This window comes from Numida meleagris, chromosome 3 (genome assembly GCF_002078875.1).
Source record: "Numida meleagris isolate 19003 breed g44 Domestic line chromosome 3, NumMel1.0, whole genome shotgun sequence".
NCBI lineage: Eukaryota > Metazoa > Chordata > Aves > Galliformes > Numididae > Numida > Numida meleagris.
In genome coordinates this window covers 7,979,804-7,996,660 of record NC_034411.1, presented here as the reverse complement: position 1 = coordinate 7,996,660, position 16,857 = coordinate 7,979,804, and the positions used below count along the sequence as shown (strand labels likewise).

The following is a 16,857-nucleotide window of genomic DNA, read 5'->3' as shown; positions in this document are numbered from 1 at the left end:
GACAGATTTATCCCTTGGAGGCACGATACCCTCTGTGATCCTAAGTTTATCCTAAACCACTTCAATAGCCACAAGAAAAACATATTTGCTATGATCACAATTTTTTGGCAAGGCCAAAGAAACAGAAAAGTTTCTTCCTGTCAGTTCAAAACAAATAGAAACAGCAGAGCTTTTAAGCAGGTCAACACTGTCTGGATAATGCCGAAGGAGGAATGGCACAGAAACTGAAAAATAGGTATTTTCTTCTTGTGCAAACACTTGGTCGATTTCTATTACTCTCTAGCACCTACAGTTTAAGTGAGTACTATGTTAAGCATATCATCAAGTTTGTCTCTTACATAAAATCTTTAGCTAGACTAATATTTCCAGCTCAGAACACTACTGTGTCCAAAATGTAAGTTCTGGTTAGAATAACGAAAAAGAAGAGTAAGATAAGAACTAAAGTGTTTCTATTTATTGCAGCCAGAAAAGAAAACAGGCTACTTACACATAGGAGAGGGAGTAATTCAGGCAGTTGTTTTGAAAAAACTGTAATTTACAAATGCAGTAAATTCAAACAACAGATTAATCTAGAGTTAGATCATGACTAAAGAAAAGATTTGAGTCTACTTTGCAAGGCAGCATTTTGAAAGTGATTTTTTTTAAGCAAACTAAAGAAAAAAACATGACAAAAACTGTAAATTTAAGTTGAAGCCCATATTTTTAAATTTTCTCCTTTTTTTCCCTGTTTTAAGCAAGTAAAGTAAAAATTACTTAAGTTTTCAGCTTTATGGGGAATTACTTTCACTATCACACTGTCAGATGCCTAGTAAATCACTGGAAAAACCCTTGAACAATTAAAATACGAAGCTGGTTTTAGAACAAGACCTGCAATTTCTTTCAGAAATAAAAGTCAGTTTAGAAAAAAAAACACAAACCTTTTGTTCTCTAACATGTACAACCTGAATTAATTTCTACCATCTTCTATAAATCTTCAACATTATTCAGATATATAACAAACATAAAATGTGGCAAAAGTCGACAAGTTAATTTATTACAGTATTTAATCAACAATCTATCATGATCTTCAGAAAAGATAAACTAGAAAACAGATTCTCATTCAGTGGAGAAGATAAAAGTAAATGGGAAATTCAGAAAGCGTTCCAGAAATGCAAATGCATACATCATTTGTGCTGAAGGCAACACCAACATTTTCCCTTAAACGAACCAATATATAAACATGTAAGAACAGGGAAGCATTTTTCCATCAGCAGAAAACACAGATACATTGCCTGTGATGAGTAAGTAAGTGATCAAACTAAAAAAGAAAAAAACAGCAATATGAATTGAACTGTACTTAATTTTTTTTTTTTTTCCAATGTGCTTGTATGCCTCAACAGATACCGGCTGTAATCTAAAACCAATACTAACTAAAAACAGTAGTGCAACTTGTCTGATTTTCTACAGATTCATGATCGATCAGCCTGACATTATTGTGCCATCTTCATATTCCCAAACCTCCACGCTAGGCTCCTCACATTTTCCAAATACTTTACACATTGAATTCAGCTTGTTCACGTCTTCCTATCCATGCCCTTTAATTCCATTTTTCTTTCTCTCCTCTGACACTTCTTGCAACGCTCATGTCAGCCAAGCACAAGGCAGCATAATACGGCTGGTCTGGAGCTGCAGAGTTTCTCAGCAATCAGTAAGTATATATTTAATTCTCGATCCTGTAGGCCGAACAGAAGAAAATCCTTGAGCCCTGGTTGCAGCCTTTTATTGAGGAGTCTGATGGAGGGAACTCTAATCTGGGTGTCTTAGATTTTCATAAAACACACACATTTGGAGCTTTTGAGACCTCTGCCTCACCTGTCATTGGAACTGGCCACCAAGCTCCAAAAATAAATGCAAGGAAACAGTAAAGCAGACTGTGTGATCAGTTGTCTCTTAAGTAACCAAAGAAAAATGCTGATCCTCGGCATCTTTTGCTTACAGCAGCTTTTGCTTACAGCAGTCAAGCATCAAAAAAGGGAAACAACACTGTTTTGAATATAATTGCATCCTTTGTCTATCTAGAAATTACAGCTGCTACTCTGAGCTAAGTGTTAACTCTACTCCCATTCATAATTTCAAGATAGGAAAACACTTCTTGTTAAATATCCAGTGTTGTAATACCCAAGCTCATTCTAATACTGTAGCACTGCAGATAAACTGATGTAAAGCCTCATCTTAATGGTTTCCAACAGAGCTAGCATTTGCTCCCTCTACAAAAGTAAATTTTATAGTTTGAAATCTATTGTCAGTACATTTCAGACCTGTTAAGCGTTAACGTTAACAAGAAAAAATGGTATCGATGTTAATTATTTTCTTAAATATTATACAACACATTCATTAAAGCCATTCACCCTCCAAAACTCAACAGTCACTCTAGGGTGAGTCAGCTACTGCCCCTTCTCAAAGTACATTACCACATTTCAACTGCCACTGCTTAAAATAAACATGCAAACCCATACTTACACCTCCCTTTTGAAAACTAGAGTATTGATAAGTTGGCTTTAGGACCCTGAATTCAAACACTTTGTGGTTATGACAAGAATCCACTGCACGGCAAACATACAACTGGGCAATAAATGCCAGTCGCTGATTCAGTTTTGAACAATTTAATGTCTTAATGATCAAAAGGAATGTTACAAGCTGAGGAAAGATGCATGGCTGAGTGATAAGATAAAGTAACGTATCTTCAGTGAGAAAGAACTAAGAATAACTCATTCTTCCTGAAATAAAAGGTAGAAATTGCAATGCACCTCTACCTGGTGACAGCCAAATGGATTTCAGGAATGTTTTCTGCACTTTTTCTAAAATGTAGGAGAAAATGAGAACAAAACCTAATTAGTAATACAATGCAGCTGTAATAGCGGCCATGAAAAAATATATTTTGGGGTGTATGGATCTGCCTTTCCCCAGAGGGATTAAGTTCCCTATACCCAATTTCTGGCATCTCCAACCACAATCCTGACTTTGCGGGGCAGACCACTTTTTCATCACTTGCTCTTCATACAAAAGCATGCTCTGGAGTTACCATTCTAAAAGGCAAACAATAACTCATTTCATAGCTCTTCTTCAAGAGCAGACAGTGAATTCTCATGTATTTCTCAAAATCAGAAAGAACTGGGAAACATGTAAATGTGGATCAAGTAAAACCCAGGCAAGGCCCAAGAACACTTGAAGGTGTCCAGAAGGATTTGGAGGAGTAAAATCTTTTTTTCTGGAGAAATGGACAACAGTTATCACATTGAGGAAACTGCTTCAGTTCTCGTTGAGCTCATTTCTGCCCTCACTTTCCCCAGCAGCAGCTGGAGTTAAAACAAAGCAAAACAAACAACAAAAAAACCCCACAGCCTTTTTTTTTTTTGCTTTATGTAATGATTCATCAAGATAGTTGTATCTTTTTGCAGTATGATGAGCACCTAATTACAATGATTCAAATCTCTTGTCACCTTCAGGCTAGACCACAGATAGCAATGGTTTTTAGCCAGAGCTGATAGTGAAAACGAACTTGACACAGCATGCAGTGGTTTGTTAAGCATGATATATGCTTAAAACATCAGTATTAAAAACATCGCTCCCCTTATTAATCTAGCCAGAAGGAGGAAGAAATCACACGATTTCAAGTTCAAAGTTGCTAAATCCCTTCTCCAGCAGGAGAACATGCTTGTCTGACTACATTTTCAGGTTGAATGCATTGTCACTCCATCACCTTTCCCCACATTCAGTCCCATTTTGATCCTGTTTGTTTCTGTCAGCTCTTCCACCTCCTAATCTTTCTGCAACTTCTCAGAAGTTCCTTCAGCTTACTATCCTTTTTTCTCCTTGGAAAATGGTTGTATGCCAGCTGGGCCCTCTAGTGAATCTTGATGTTAATGCACTAGACATCCATGATATACATTCCTAGTGGTTTTTTTTTTGCATTATGTTTTCCTTTAGTAAGAAACTTCTGAAAGAGCAGCTACTTTGTCCATGTGCCTTTCACAAGTGGGCCCTATATGTGCTCCTACAACCTCAAAAGAAGCACAAGCTGAGCGATGCCCACATCAGTTGTACTGTCACTTACTATCAAGACCCAAACTCTAGGACTCGGCCCCATGAATGGCATCTTCTGCTAACCCACTGAAAAATCTGCATCAAAAGCTCAGCAGGAATCTTGAGGGATGAGGTCAGAGAAGCCGCTTCCTCACCAGGAGCAAAAGCTCAGGAATGAAAACCACTTAATACTTCAAACGCAGCTCCTTTATGAGGACAGAGATCTGCAGTATCCCTGGAGATCAAAAGGCTACAAATGGCATGTATACACATACACACACATCAGGTGTATGTGGGAAGGGTAAACAAATTGAGACCCCTAAAAATATCATCAGCTACTGCATAAGTCAGTGAGTAACACTCACAAGTCTCGCAAACCACAGTGTTGCATGTCTTAAGCCAATCTCAAACTTCAGCATTTAAAAAACAATCTCAATATTCCTGTATCACAAATTTTAGGTTCTTCAGGTACTATTTCATGTTCATTAACATAATTATTCATCTCGTTTTGAGCCATTTACTTGTCTTTCACTTTTAGTTTCTTGAGATAAAAAAGGACCTTGCTAACAGGCAAAAATGGAGATGGTTAAAATGGTTTAAATAAAAAGCTGCAACTAAATTTAAACAGATTTTTGATGTCGCTTAAAATATTTAGGTTTTTAAGGGAATATTTAGGTTTTAAAAGAAATGTTTTAAAAATAGGCTGTATTACGAACAAACCCCAAAATTAGATAGTCAAAGCTTGCAACAATCCAGGGGAAAAAGCAAATCAGTGACATAACAAAGAAACTTGCCACGGTACAATTAGTATGAACAATATCAGTATTATCCCTATTAATTAAATGAACAACTCAATCTGCTGCTCATTTAACTTCACCAAGTGTGATCTCTAAATTGATAAAAGCATCAAAGATCAACAAACGTAGATATCAATCTCCTTTGTAAGAATATCTGCTATTTACACTGATGAATTTTTTCAGCCACAATAATTAACGAGAAGCCAAATGGAATGGCAATCTCACAGTATAGGCAAAGTTGCACGTTTTGTTAGAACTTCCATGGTTACTGAAAATTCAGTCCACCTCTTGGCCGCGTCACACTCAGTCTAGATTTCAAATGAAATTGTGGAAAGAAAGAAATACACAGATTTTAAAACAGATTTTAAAACAGCTTCTGAGAGTAAGGCCTTCCCAGTTTTGTAAGGAACATTTCTTTATAAGCAACTGTAGATGTCCCAAAACATGAGGAAAGAGCATAGAAGTGAACAAGTTTTCTAACAAGCTTTGAGTTACTTGATGGAAGCAAGGCAAGGCAGAAGCATTTGGAAGCCTGCTTTTCTTTCACTCAAAGATTAATTTCTACTCTACATCTGAAACCTCCAACAAGTTTTCATTATCATTTAAGATGTGCATATGATTTGCAATCAACAGATCTGACAAAACATGAAAAAGCTTCAAAAACCAAGGGATGAGGGGAATCAGACCATATCTCTGCCCCTTAATTCCTTCAGTCCACTTGAAAAATAACCTCACTTAAAATAAGGCACATTTATTAGAAAGAAGATCCTCCTGTGATTAATACAGAGCACCAGATTAATGAAAGGATGAAACCTGTCCTGCCTGATTTCGAAATAAAACACAGTTAAATTGTTATCCCTGCATAATGAAGTAATGACTGTTTATGGTTTCTCTGTGAATTCTAGCAGTGAGACTTTAGATGTGGTCACAGAAATCATAAATCTGCTTTGTTATCTAGAAAACAAAACAATTACAGCAATTTTCTGCTATTACAAGCAATTGTCTTTAATTACTCCAATATATTACTTCATTGTCTGAAAAGACAGGATGTCAGTGTGAATAGCATTGGTTTGGCAGCCCCAAATTATCAACAACCATCAAAATGGTACGTGCTTTTTCTCTTCCCTTCCCTGAAGACAGTATCTGAGCTTTCAAAGCAGGTTGACTTTTTACCTTACTAGCACACAAAAAGAAAAATTCAAGTGAAAGGAATCAGGCAGATAATTTTAAAAATTGCAAATGGCATGTTCATGTCTTTCAAGTTTGTTCTTTGCATTGTGCATAACCTTTAATTATCAATCATTTCACAGCTCGGTCCACTCTCCCTAGCAACTCATTTCTCATTTGACTCAGATTTACAAAGGTAAGTGGCAAAATAATAGAAACAATGGTACTCTGCAAGAAACTTATTACTTAACAATAATTCTGCTGATAGCTATGCAAGGATGCCTTGACAACATTGGCCAAACAGCAGCAAATTTCTTGTTTAAAAGAAAAATCATTTTTACAAAAATGAGAAACACTATCCAACCAAACAAAAACCTACAGCAACTACTCACTACCCTTCGTTACCGTGAAAACCAAACAAACATAAAACTGCAGCACCCCAATTACACATTTTGACTGCTTTGCGTAAACTTGGGCACTTAGAACTAGCCAAAGTCCTCGTCCTTGTGTTTGTAACTCTGTAAACCCATGTATTCCCAAGAAACTTTTATCATTTACAAATCTTAGAGAATGGTTTCCACCACAAAGATCATATTTGTCATTTTTAAACAGTTCAAAGATTAATCAGTTACTGTGAAAAACACATTCATTCTGTGCAATTTGCAATGATTTTCTCACAAACCAGAGTGGTGGCAGATCCATTTAGCTGCAACATTTGTTTCTTTCCATTTCTATAGCTGTAGAAGAAGTGATTAAGTTAACTCACACACACAAGTTAAATGTTCCTCGGCAGTGTAAAACAAATCAAGTAAATTGCTTCAGCTGTGGGAAGCAAAGTTAAGTGATTTCTCTATGTTATTTAAGTCTTTATTTTACAAAAATATTTTATGGCAGATAGAATGTTGGTTTTCTCACTTTTATATATAGATTTTTTTTCCCAAAAAACTTTGAGTTGGGTTTGCTCAAATTAAAATTATGGCTGCTGTTACACCTCTGTGTGATGCTTCTTTTTCATTCACCTTCATGTATTAAGAGAGGCAGCAGTATTTTCACCATTATCACTATTTGTTTCTTCAAAAGGAGAAGGCCAGCTATATAATCTTCATACTAATCCATGAATCATCTGGTAATTATGATATACATAAGAAAAAGATGCATAACTTTTCCTCTGCTTCCTAGCCCCATTCAAATGCAAATAGTGCATTTCCTTTCATGACGACAACTTATTTGATCCCAGCAAAGAGACTTTCTTAAAAAAAAATGAAGCTGGAAATAAACATAGAATAACCAACTCACATGGGCTCAATTACAAAGAGACATTTACATGCTGTTCATCCACGATGGGAGAGTTTTAAAATTCACAGCATACTGTCTTCTGAAACTCAAGCAGTAGTACCTCCACGGGGGGAGTTCATTTCCCATGCACTGAACAAGGCTACGCCTTGACATACTGCACAGCAGAGAGACACAAAAAGCCACTTGGGGGATTTCTGTTATCATATATAAAAAAGCCTACTCAGAAAAAGAATGAACAAACAAATAAAAAACCCTAGCAAAAGAAGGAGGGTGATACTTAACATCACTGACAGATGCCAAAGAAGTTAGTTCAGCTGGATCTTACTGTAATCTAAACATTTAATTTCCTTTTGATGAAATGTCAAGCAATCAGGTTATTTTGAAATCAAACAGTCCCTAGAGAAATAAGTTCCACTTGCAGCCTAAGTATTTATTCCCAACAAATGGCTACTGATTTGTTATCAGTCTGAATTTTGTATTTTACCTCATGAATGGCACTGTGTTATGAATTTTCCAGTACCGATCTTACACTGAATTCCACAGGAAGAGACCTTTGTAATCACCTGAAATTAATGAAGTTAACAAGACTACCAACAGGTATGGAACTCTGCCAGCTCAGCACTAATGAACAATCTGAGCTCTCACCTAAATTCTGTCCCAAGCTGTACCTCATTTGCTGACATTCCATCACATAGAATTTTGCTTCAATTTGAATGTATTAATTCTATTTACAAAGGAACACAACTCCTTCAGTCACAGGAAGACTGTCTGTTCACCGTTCTGCTTCAGAGGACAAGTGACACCGTAAAAGCAGTGGGAGGTGGGCACCATCCTGCAGCTCACTGCATTGCACTTGCTTCAGGCAAACAAGGAATAGGTAAGCATCCACTGAAACAGCTCGGGTAAGAAACTTGAAATAGCTTCGTTCACACACACTAAGTTTTACACTTACTTCTGTTTAACTTTATGTCATTATTTAATCACTTAATATATACTTAATAAAAAGCATTCGCAAAGAAATATAACTACACGATGTTTATCTGACAATAAAATTGGAGATAAAGCCATGTAATATGACTGGTTTTGAAGGCCACATAGACTTACTCTTTCAGTGTAATTTCTAATGCATTTTACAAGCCTTCCATTTGTCAGGGAAGACAGTCCTGACATTTACAGAGCCATCTAGCTTTCCTCCAAACAGAATATTCCCTAAAAGTGTACTTCTTAAGAGTTTGGTGATTACTGTGAAAAGTTAGATAGCGATAAAGCTTTATTGCCCCAAGGTGGATGGCCCTGCCTTTTAAGGGGTGAATTCAAAGACAGTCCTCTCTCGTACCTTATACAATGGCAACTGCATCTGCAAGATAGGGTCTCACTCTGCCCGCACAGAAGTATGGCTACAACTGCTTGACACCAGCTGCAATGGAAAAAGTCAGTCTATCGTCCTTCACAGACCTCAGCTCCCACAGAAAGGGACGTGGTTGTCCAGAGCACCTGCGGTGTGAATGAAGTTTCACTAATTCCTGCCTCACATGGCTACACTGAGCAATGAGATTAATGTACGCATTATATACACGTATACTCATAGTCAATATCCATATGAGGAAGGGCAAAATCATTTACTAAACTGCATTTATTATGCGTCTTAAGCCACATGGAGGACACTGTTCTTTCAAATTCTTCCTCCAGCTCTTACGTCTTCAAAACATGTTCCCCTCTCCCATCTGGTTTGCTAGGCAAGTCACACTGCTACCGTTTCACAGGCAGCACTATTTATAAAACTGCTTATCATGAAACTCTACATCGATTTGAAATACCAAAATATTGACCTGTTCCTGGACACTGTTCACATCTACTTCAGTCAAGAGCAGAAACAAGAAAAAAGTCACCAACAGGTGAAAGCAAAACAAAACAGCACTATTTCTCCAAGGAGCATAGATAGTAACTTTCCAACAGAATTGTAGCACTTCGTTACTCTGCCAAATACAGATATTTAGTCACAGGGTAAGAAACACATGCTAAAGATTCTGTAATGATTTTGGAATTACTCTTCCGCTTTTTCTGAAGAATCTTGTGAGTTGGGGACTCACTTTTGAAACTTCCCTATCAAATGAGGCCTATAGAAACTAAGAAAACATAAAGGTGTCATCAGTATTGTTTTTTTATTAAGTTCACTAACAGGTTTGCGAAATTAACTCCTCCAGACTGGTGTAGATATTATTATTAAAGAACATTTTGTATTTGCATATTACCTGTCCCTAAGGAGCATGTTCACGCTCAGTTTTGGAATGTTATGTACTTACCAAAAGCAATATAAAATACTAAATATTTGTCTTATGAGAAGAAATGCATGCAATGAGGAAAAACTTCTGTGGTAACTTTGGGGCCTCACAACTTGTAAATTAGCAATGAAAGCTCGAGGATCAAGTCTTTGGGAGTACACTGGAAGTTTTAATGAAAGAGTTAGATGACAAAAAGCCACAGTGGCAGTTTTATAAGAGGAAGCTTTAAGGTTAGTTGCAACGTATTTAAAAAAAACATTCAAATAAATTATTTTTCACTGCAGTATGCCTAGTTTTTGGAGATAGAATTAAAATTGGGCTTTCATTTTAGAGCAAGTAAAGCATAATATTAGACTATAATACTGCATATACTATTGAGATCCAAATGCCCACGGTGTTGCAAGAGAACATTTTCCCTCAGGCATTTGAAATTTAATGCTGCTTTAATATTCTCTGTTGGATATTGTTAGAATGGAATTTCAAATATTTCCTGCAATTTGAGTTAAAGATTACTGAATAATGCTGAGCGGCAAAAAATTTTTGAAGCATACATCTAAAGCTGGCATAGTAGCTCAATGTCCTGTTGTTTCTTGCTTTAGCAAAATTAATTTCTACAGTCTTCAACCACGAATTCAAGCACCACCTGGAGATTCAAACCCATAATTTAACTGTAGTGTATTTCTCGTTCCCTTGACTAATACACTGAGGGTAGACCCTGGATGTCAGATAGCTGTAAAAGGTAAAGGCCATTTCATGGCAACACTTTATATTCTTTTAAATGAGACAGAATGCAACTTGAAAAAATCATTATCCGGCCTATTACTGTAAATAAATGGGATTACCTGTGATGAAATGAATATAGATGGTTTTGCCTATTTTAAGAGTATACACCGGAAGAGTAGCATCTTTCCAATAGAACTCCAAATATTCAAAAGGCTTTTGTTCAATTAAGATCCAACCTCTTCACCATCTACACATTAGAGAACCATGTTAGTGAACCATCATAGCCACTCAAGAGCTAAAGGCAGACTGCAAATTAAACCTAAAAAAAACAACGAAGCACAGCTGTAGCATTCTAGAAACAAACTAGAAAAAAAAACCTAACCAGAATCACAATTCCCTTTGCTTCATGGGGAAGCTTCCTTCACCCAGTGATGCAGCTGCTTTCTTCTCCATCATTCGTGTCCAGATTACAAGTGCGGGATGCTCCTGATTTGTTCCAGAGCCAAGGATCCCTTATTCCTACCAGGCACACACTGACTCGCTCTTTGGCTCCCTTCTATGGCAAGCCTTTCAATTCCTCTCAAAATGGCCCAGAACATTGCTTCACAGAATACAACTGCCATGACTTCATACGAAATACTTCCTCCACATCTTCCCAGCCTTTCCCTTCTGCAAAGAGTTGATTCTTTTAAAAATTAACTTTAAAAATTCTACATTGTAAACCATTATTTTCCCTCCTCAAGTATTTTTATTGATTTTTAGATAATAATTCAATTTTTAAGGAAAATTGAATCTGTATAGTAGTAGCTATTGACAAGTTGCTCCCGTGCAAATACAGAAACAAATAAAAAGTGATACTGTAAAACAATCTGAAATATTTTAAGTAAACTCTGTGGTCATAATTAATAGAAAGAATCTGAATGAAAGCAGCACGGATTGGGTACAAAAGAGCATCCATCAGTCACGTGGACACAGACAGGATGGATTCGTGCAGCAGATGGATTCACCAGAGTTCACTGAGTCTAAGAAGTGGACAGTGGACCATTAAGGCTGGTAACTTCTTGAATCAGAAGTTGTTCCTTGATTATCAGCTTATCATGAACAAGTACAAAAGAAAGTCAATAAGAGAAGAAGTAAACGACTATTTTCAGCAGTACCTGTTCTGCCGTTTGACATAATGCTTATGTTATTTAAAAAAATATATATATATATATCAACCAACAACCACCTTACACGGACATCAGCTTAATGCCTAAGTTTAGTCTGCAGGGTTTTTTAATTAATTTTAATTAACAAGGATCAATTGAATGAAGAAGCTATTGAATTATACCAGTAGTTTTCAGATGTTCACAAAAAAAGATTTCAACTACTCACATGCTTTCAGCTAGCACATTAACCTACTAGTTTTGCTGAACTATTAAAACAGGCTGGTATAATCTTCCTTCACATTTCTCAAAAACAGCAACGCTATGGATATGCCTTGGAAGGTGACCACATAAACACAATAATTTCATATCACTCCAAAAATAGAATGAACCAAGGAAATGTACCACTTGTTTTTTTCCATATATTTAAATATGTAAGTGGCATTCTTCTTCATATGAATCCCTAACCTGACATTCTTCTCATCAGATTTTAATGGCGAAGTCACGTTTTCCAGTGAAATTGCTTTATTATGTTCATAAGTCCATATGGAAATAATTTAGATGCTCTTTAACGCTAGCATTTCAAAAAGCTAACTAATTCATTCTGTGACATCCAGACTTTTGACCGGCAGCTTTTAATCACCAATGTACAGTTAGCTTCTACAGTGTGGAAAACTCTGCTCAGCAGAGCAGCGAAACAGCAAATAGAGAAAAGCACCTTCTGCTACAGGCATTCTCCTGTTTGTAAAGGCTATTCTTTTCCCCTTCTTCCATTTCCCATCTCCCAGAGGTCTGTGAAAACATCTACCACCTCAACTCACCTACTATGGGAAGAAGTACCTAATTCACTCAAGCTACCAAGCTTGACGACAGACAACCTTTTCCACGCATTAACTTTAGTGAGTTGAAAACCCATACTGCTATCGCAAAGCGTCTAATTATTTAATGAAGAAAAATACCAATTTCTATCAAAGGAGTGAAACTAGGAAAGCTTTCTCAAACATTAGCAACACAATTCTCCTGCTCAAAACAATTCATAAATTCAACTTTGCCGAACATACAGCCAAGATGCTAAAGTCTTTGCACATGTGTGCTATTATGTTTTCACATGGATTCTCTACTCTGTACTTGGAAGAAGCGAGAAGAAAATCCTCTTTAAATGGATCACAGATAGCAGATGACAACAGATTTTGCAGGGTTTCTCAGCTTTACCAACATCAGAATAGTTATTACCAAGCCTGCATACTAACACAGCCCCAAGTCAGTGAAGAAGCCCTGCAAGAACAAACACACCTGAGCCACTCTCCAAGCTCCAGAGGCCCATGTGCATCACACCAAGCACCTCAGATCTACCTACACTGAGACCACCAAGGAGGCTTTCACAGTTGGAGTGATCTTTGCCAAATGCGTAACAGGTGTTTGTACCATTAACATAGAAATGAGCAACAAAAAAGAGAAATCTGGTCCCATTTTTAATTAAGATTTGATTTATCGGTAGTTCATAAAGATTACTAATAGCTGGTACAAGTGTGCTATGCATTGCTTGTCTCTTCACCGTAGGCACATTGATATATGGCATCCCATCCACCTACTAATATACCAGGGGCTTTCTAAATTCAATTGATGAATGATCAATTACCGCTAACTACATAAAAATATACCTAAGCTATTAAGAACTAAAAATGAAGCCATATCTCTGAAACTGATTTCAAAGACAGAAAGCAAAACTTCTAGTTCGGAAAGTTTTCTGAACTACAGCAAAACAATCAATAATAACAATAATAAAATCAGGGTAATTAGCAGAATGTCTAGATACACAAGTTTCGTCATAACATTTAAGACCCACGTAGGATCACATAACCAAAGTTTAGAAATGTACAGTAAAAAATTAGATCTGGACATTAGAGTTGAGAATATATAAAAAAGACCTGAATAAAAACATCAGTACTTAACGCGCTTACCTATTTTCATTTTCTAAGCTATGATTTTTATTGTTCTTGCTTCTATCTACAACTTTATCCTGTATTAAATTCTTACAGATTTCCTGTCATCTTAAAAACTAAATTTTTGTCTCTTTCCAGTAATTTTTTAATGCTTTAATTCATTTCAGAGAAATCCCTTACTATTCCCTTGGAGCATAGTCTGGGACAGTCTACTAAAAGTGTTCAAATTCTACTACTGTTTCTAGGATTGAAACCAGCAATTATATAGTTGTTTTTTTTCTTTACGAAATCCTAAACATTTCAAGAATTACTTTTGCTTGAGATACATCTTTTGTATAAAAATTTAAGCAAGTGCATTTAGAAAGAAAAACTGTGTTACACATGGAGAAGATAAAAAATAACTTCACAAATTATTGGAAATTAGGTGTAAAAACTTACCTAAAATAATTCAGCAATTTCTATAGACAGCAATAAAGAAGAAAAGCTGATCCAAACTATAGTTCAAGAACTCTGCCAGCCATTAAAAGAGAATAATTCATTTTAAATTAGAATTAAAAAAAAAACCAACAGAAAACAGAAATTACTCTGCCAGAGTACACTTCAAAACTACTAGCTGCCTTGAAAAATAATACTTAATTGTCACAGGACAGAGATCAAAACAGCTTGAGTATTAATTGTGTTGTTTAATTACACCAATTTCCACGTTATTCATTATTATTGAGTGCAAAATCTGTAAAAGGTATTTCAATAAATAGCTGAATGCCTGATCTGCATGCACACTAAAGGTCCATTACTTCTTTTGCATTTAATTTGTTTCCACTTATGCAGCTCTTTGGCTTAAAGCTCTACACAAAAGACATCCACTAGTAAAACATGCGAGACACATTAAAGAATATTAAAAAGTTACACCAACACCTCACTATCTCAAAAATACTGGCAACAGAAGATGCAAAAGTGGCAAGAATATTCTGAGACAATTAAAAAAAACACAAGGAAATCTGCAGATTGTGAGGAAATTGACAGGAAAAGCAGCATTAAATTTAGAGTGAATTTCTCTGAAACTATGAAAAGCAGTTAAGGCTAACACACCAGCAAAAATAGCACAAATACAGCACACTCTTTGAAGACAAAAGAGAGCACGGATTTGGGATGCAGAAACTCAAACACTGTATGTTCACCAACTCCCACAGAATCAACAATCTGAAGACAGTGACATGATTTAACAGCATGAGAAACACAACCGAGAACAAACATATGCTGCCAAGAACACCAGAAAGGTTTCTATCCAGAAGCAGAGGATTTATTTTAAAAGCTAATAAACACTAGGAAAAGGAGACGCAAAAAAGAGACGGAGAGAAGAAAGCATCTCTCATTTCTCTTGGCTAGTTTCATATAGTTACATTTTGCTTGGAAGACACAAAAGTCCAACAAACAGAAACACTATTTAAGGCAAGAAAAAAAAGTGTAGAATTGGTAAGTTTTGCAAACTTGAAAAATTGCATCACATTCACAAACAGCGAAACTTAAATGTTGTCTTCAGTTAAATCATCACAAAAGGCAGTGCAGTCTTAAGCCAATGTTACTCTAGCTGGGACTAATTATACCAGGAACACATTTAAAATAAACTGACAAACATTCATTGTAAACCAGTTTCATCATTAGGTATGTTATCTCCAGCAATAATCCAAGGAGCACAAGCTTGGGCAGAAAAGGACCGAGAATGAAAACAGAGCCTTACCTACAGAAGAAACTTCGACTAGCTTAACTGAAATCCATTAAACCAACATAATCTGCTACGCTGGCAGACAAATCAGTTTATAGCACCTTTGTATTGATTTCACTGAAAACTGATAAGCAGTCAACTTAAAGATAACTGATAATGCTTAGTGGAAATCGCCAAATGCAGGCCCACATCAGCTCCTGGGTAAACGTAGATCTTAAATAACCTTAAATAACGTTAAGTCTGTACGATGTGTGGGTGCAAAAAAGATTAGAGTTCCTGGTGTATAGCATCGTAGGATGCTCTGGAACAGTCTGTCTGGACAATGAGCTCCCTGACACTGACGAGGATCCCGCACCTCTCACAGCAAGGCACACCTCCGCTTTCGTTCGCAGCTATTTGGCTTTGAAATTCACCCCCCAGAACGGAACTTAGGTCCAATCTTCATTCACAGTACAAGTGTATTTCTATTAACCAGTATAAATCAGCATTGAGTAGTAGCAGAATGAGAACAAACTCAGTGTAACAATACCTTTTCAACCCTGACACCGCTGTTTTCGATACTTCAGGAGCTGTCAGAGGTTCGGTCTCGATCAAGCCACAGGAAGCCTGGAATTGTGGCATAAGGACGATTAGCAACAAGGCTTGCTAAAATGAGAACACTTTGCATGCTATGTGTTTATGTTTATGCTTAACACCCAGTGCCCCAAAGGAGTGACTGATTTCTGTCTGAGGACTGAAGAACTGACAGAAGTCGGTCTACGTGCTGCCCAGGGTGTTAAAAAAATCACCTGTTAAAGGACTAAATAGGATTAAAAACTAATCCTGCTGAAAAACGTCGGGACACGTGAGCCATCAGCACAGGCTGAGTTAAATTACAGGATTTGTTCTGTGAGGAACCCTGTCAAGGCCTGGGGAAGAAAACAATCCACGGTGCTATCTGCGGTTAAGCCAGCAGCTCACTCCAGGCTCGGGTTGACAGAGCTCGGCTCCACCAGCACCGCAGAGCACAGCTACACGAGCAGCTCTACGTGGCACAGCTCTTCACAGAGGAGCACAGGCCGGCTCCCAGCTCTGGCACAACCAGACGCTGCCCCCTGAGAGAAGCGGGTCAGAGGCAGAGAGCAGTGAGAGCCGGCTGGGAAGGAAGGCAGGGGAAGGCCGAGGGAAGCGGGCCTGAGGAGCTCTGCCGCGCTGAGGCAGTGAGCAGCGCCCAGGGGCCGCCCGCCTCAAGCTGAGGAGACAACAGGGCCGAGGGAGACGGGGGGAATCTCAGCTCCAGCCCGCACACGCGCGGCGTCACTTAGCAACCACCGAAGCACCGCTACCTGCGCACGCGCAGCAGCCACGTATTCTCGCTGCGCGCGACGTCCCCTTCCTTCCTCTCCAGCCGGTGTCGTCGCTTCCCCTCGCGCGCATGCGCACGGTGGGCTGCACTTGAGGGTAACGCGCGCCCCCACGGCCCACTGTCTGACGCATGCGCAAGCCGAAAACCCAACGCTACCCTAACCGTCATCCTTCAGAAGCGCATGCGCAGCGCTCGGAGCTGCCCATCGCCCCCTAGTGGCTCTAGGGACGCCGACAGGCTCAATGAATGGGCCAGAGGGGCGGGGCGCCGGGACGGAGGCGCCAATAGCTTGCGGGGGCCTGGCGTGCGTGCCCCGATGCACTCTGGGACTTGTAGTTCTATCGCCGCTGCAGATCGCGCAGGACGGCGGGACT

The 16,857-nt window shown here is 38.1% G+C and overlaps 1 protein-coding gene across 5 annotated transcripts in view; it reads right to left on the bottom strand.

Annotated features, from left to right (window-relative positions):
• WDPCP (WD repeat containing planar cell polarity effector) overlaps positions 1-16,857 on the bottom strand; it is a 147,958-nt gene that overhangs the window by 127,790 nt on the left and 3,311 nt on the right. For 2 of the 5 annotated variants that reach the window (XM_021390632.1, XM_021390627.1), the window contains exons 1-2: positions 16,464-16,759; positions 15,668-15,744 (exon numbers count right to left, since the gene is read on the bottom strand). The gene's annotated coding sequence lies outside the window, so the exon portion shown is untranslated. The other 3 variants (XM_021390631.1, XM_021390628.1, XM_021390630.1) reach the window with 3 other exon arrangements.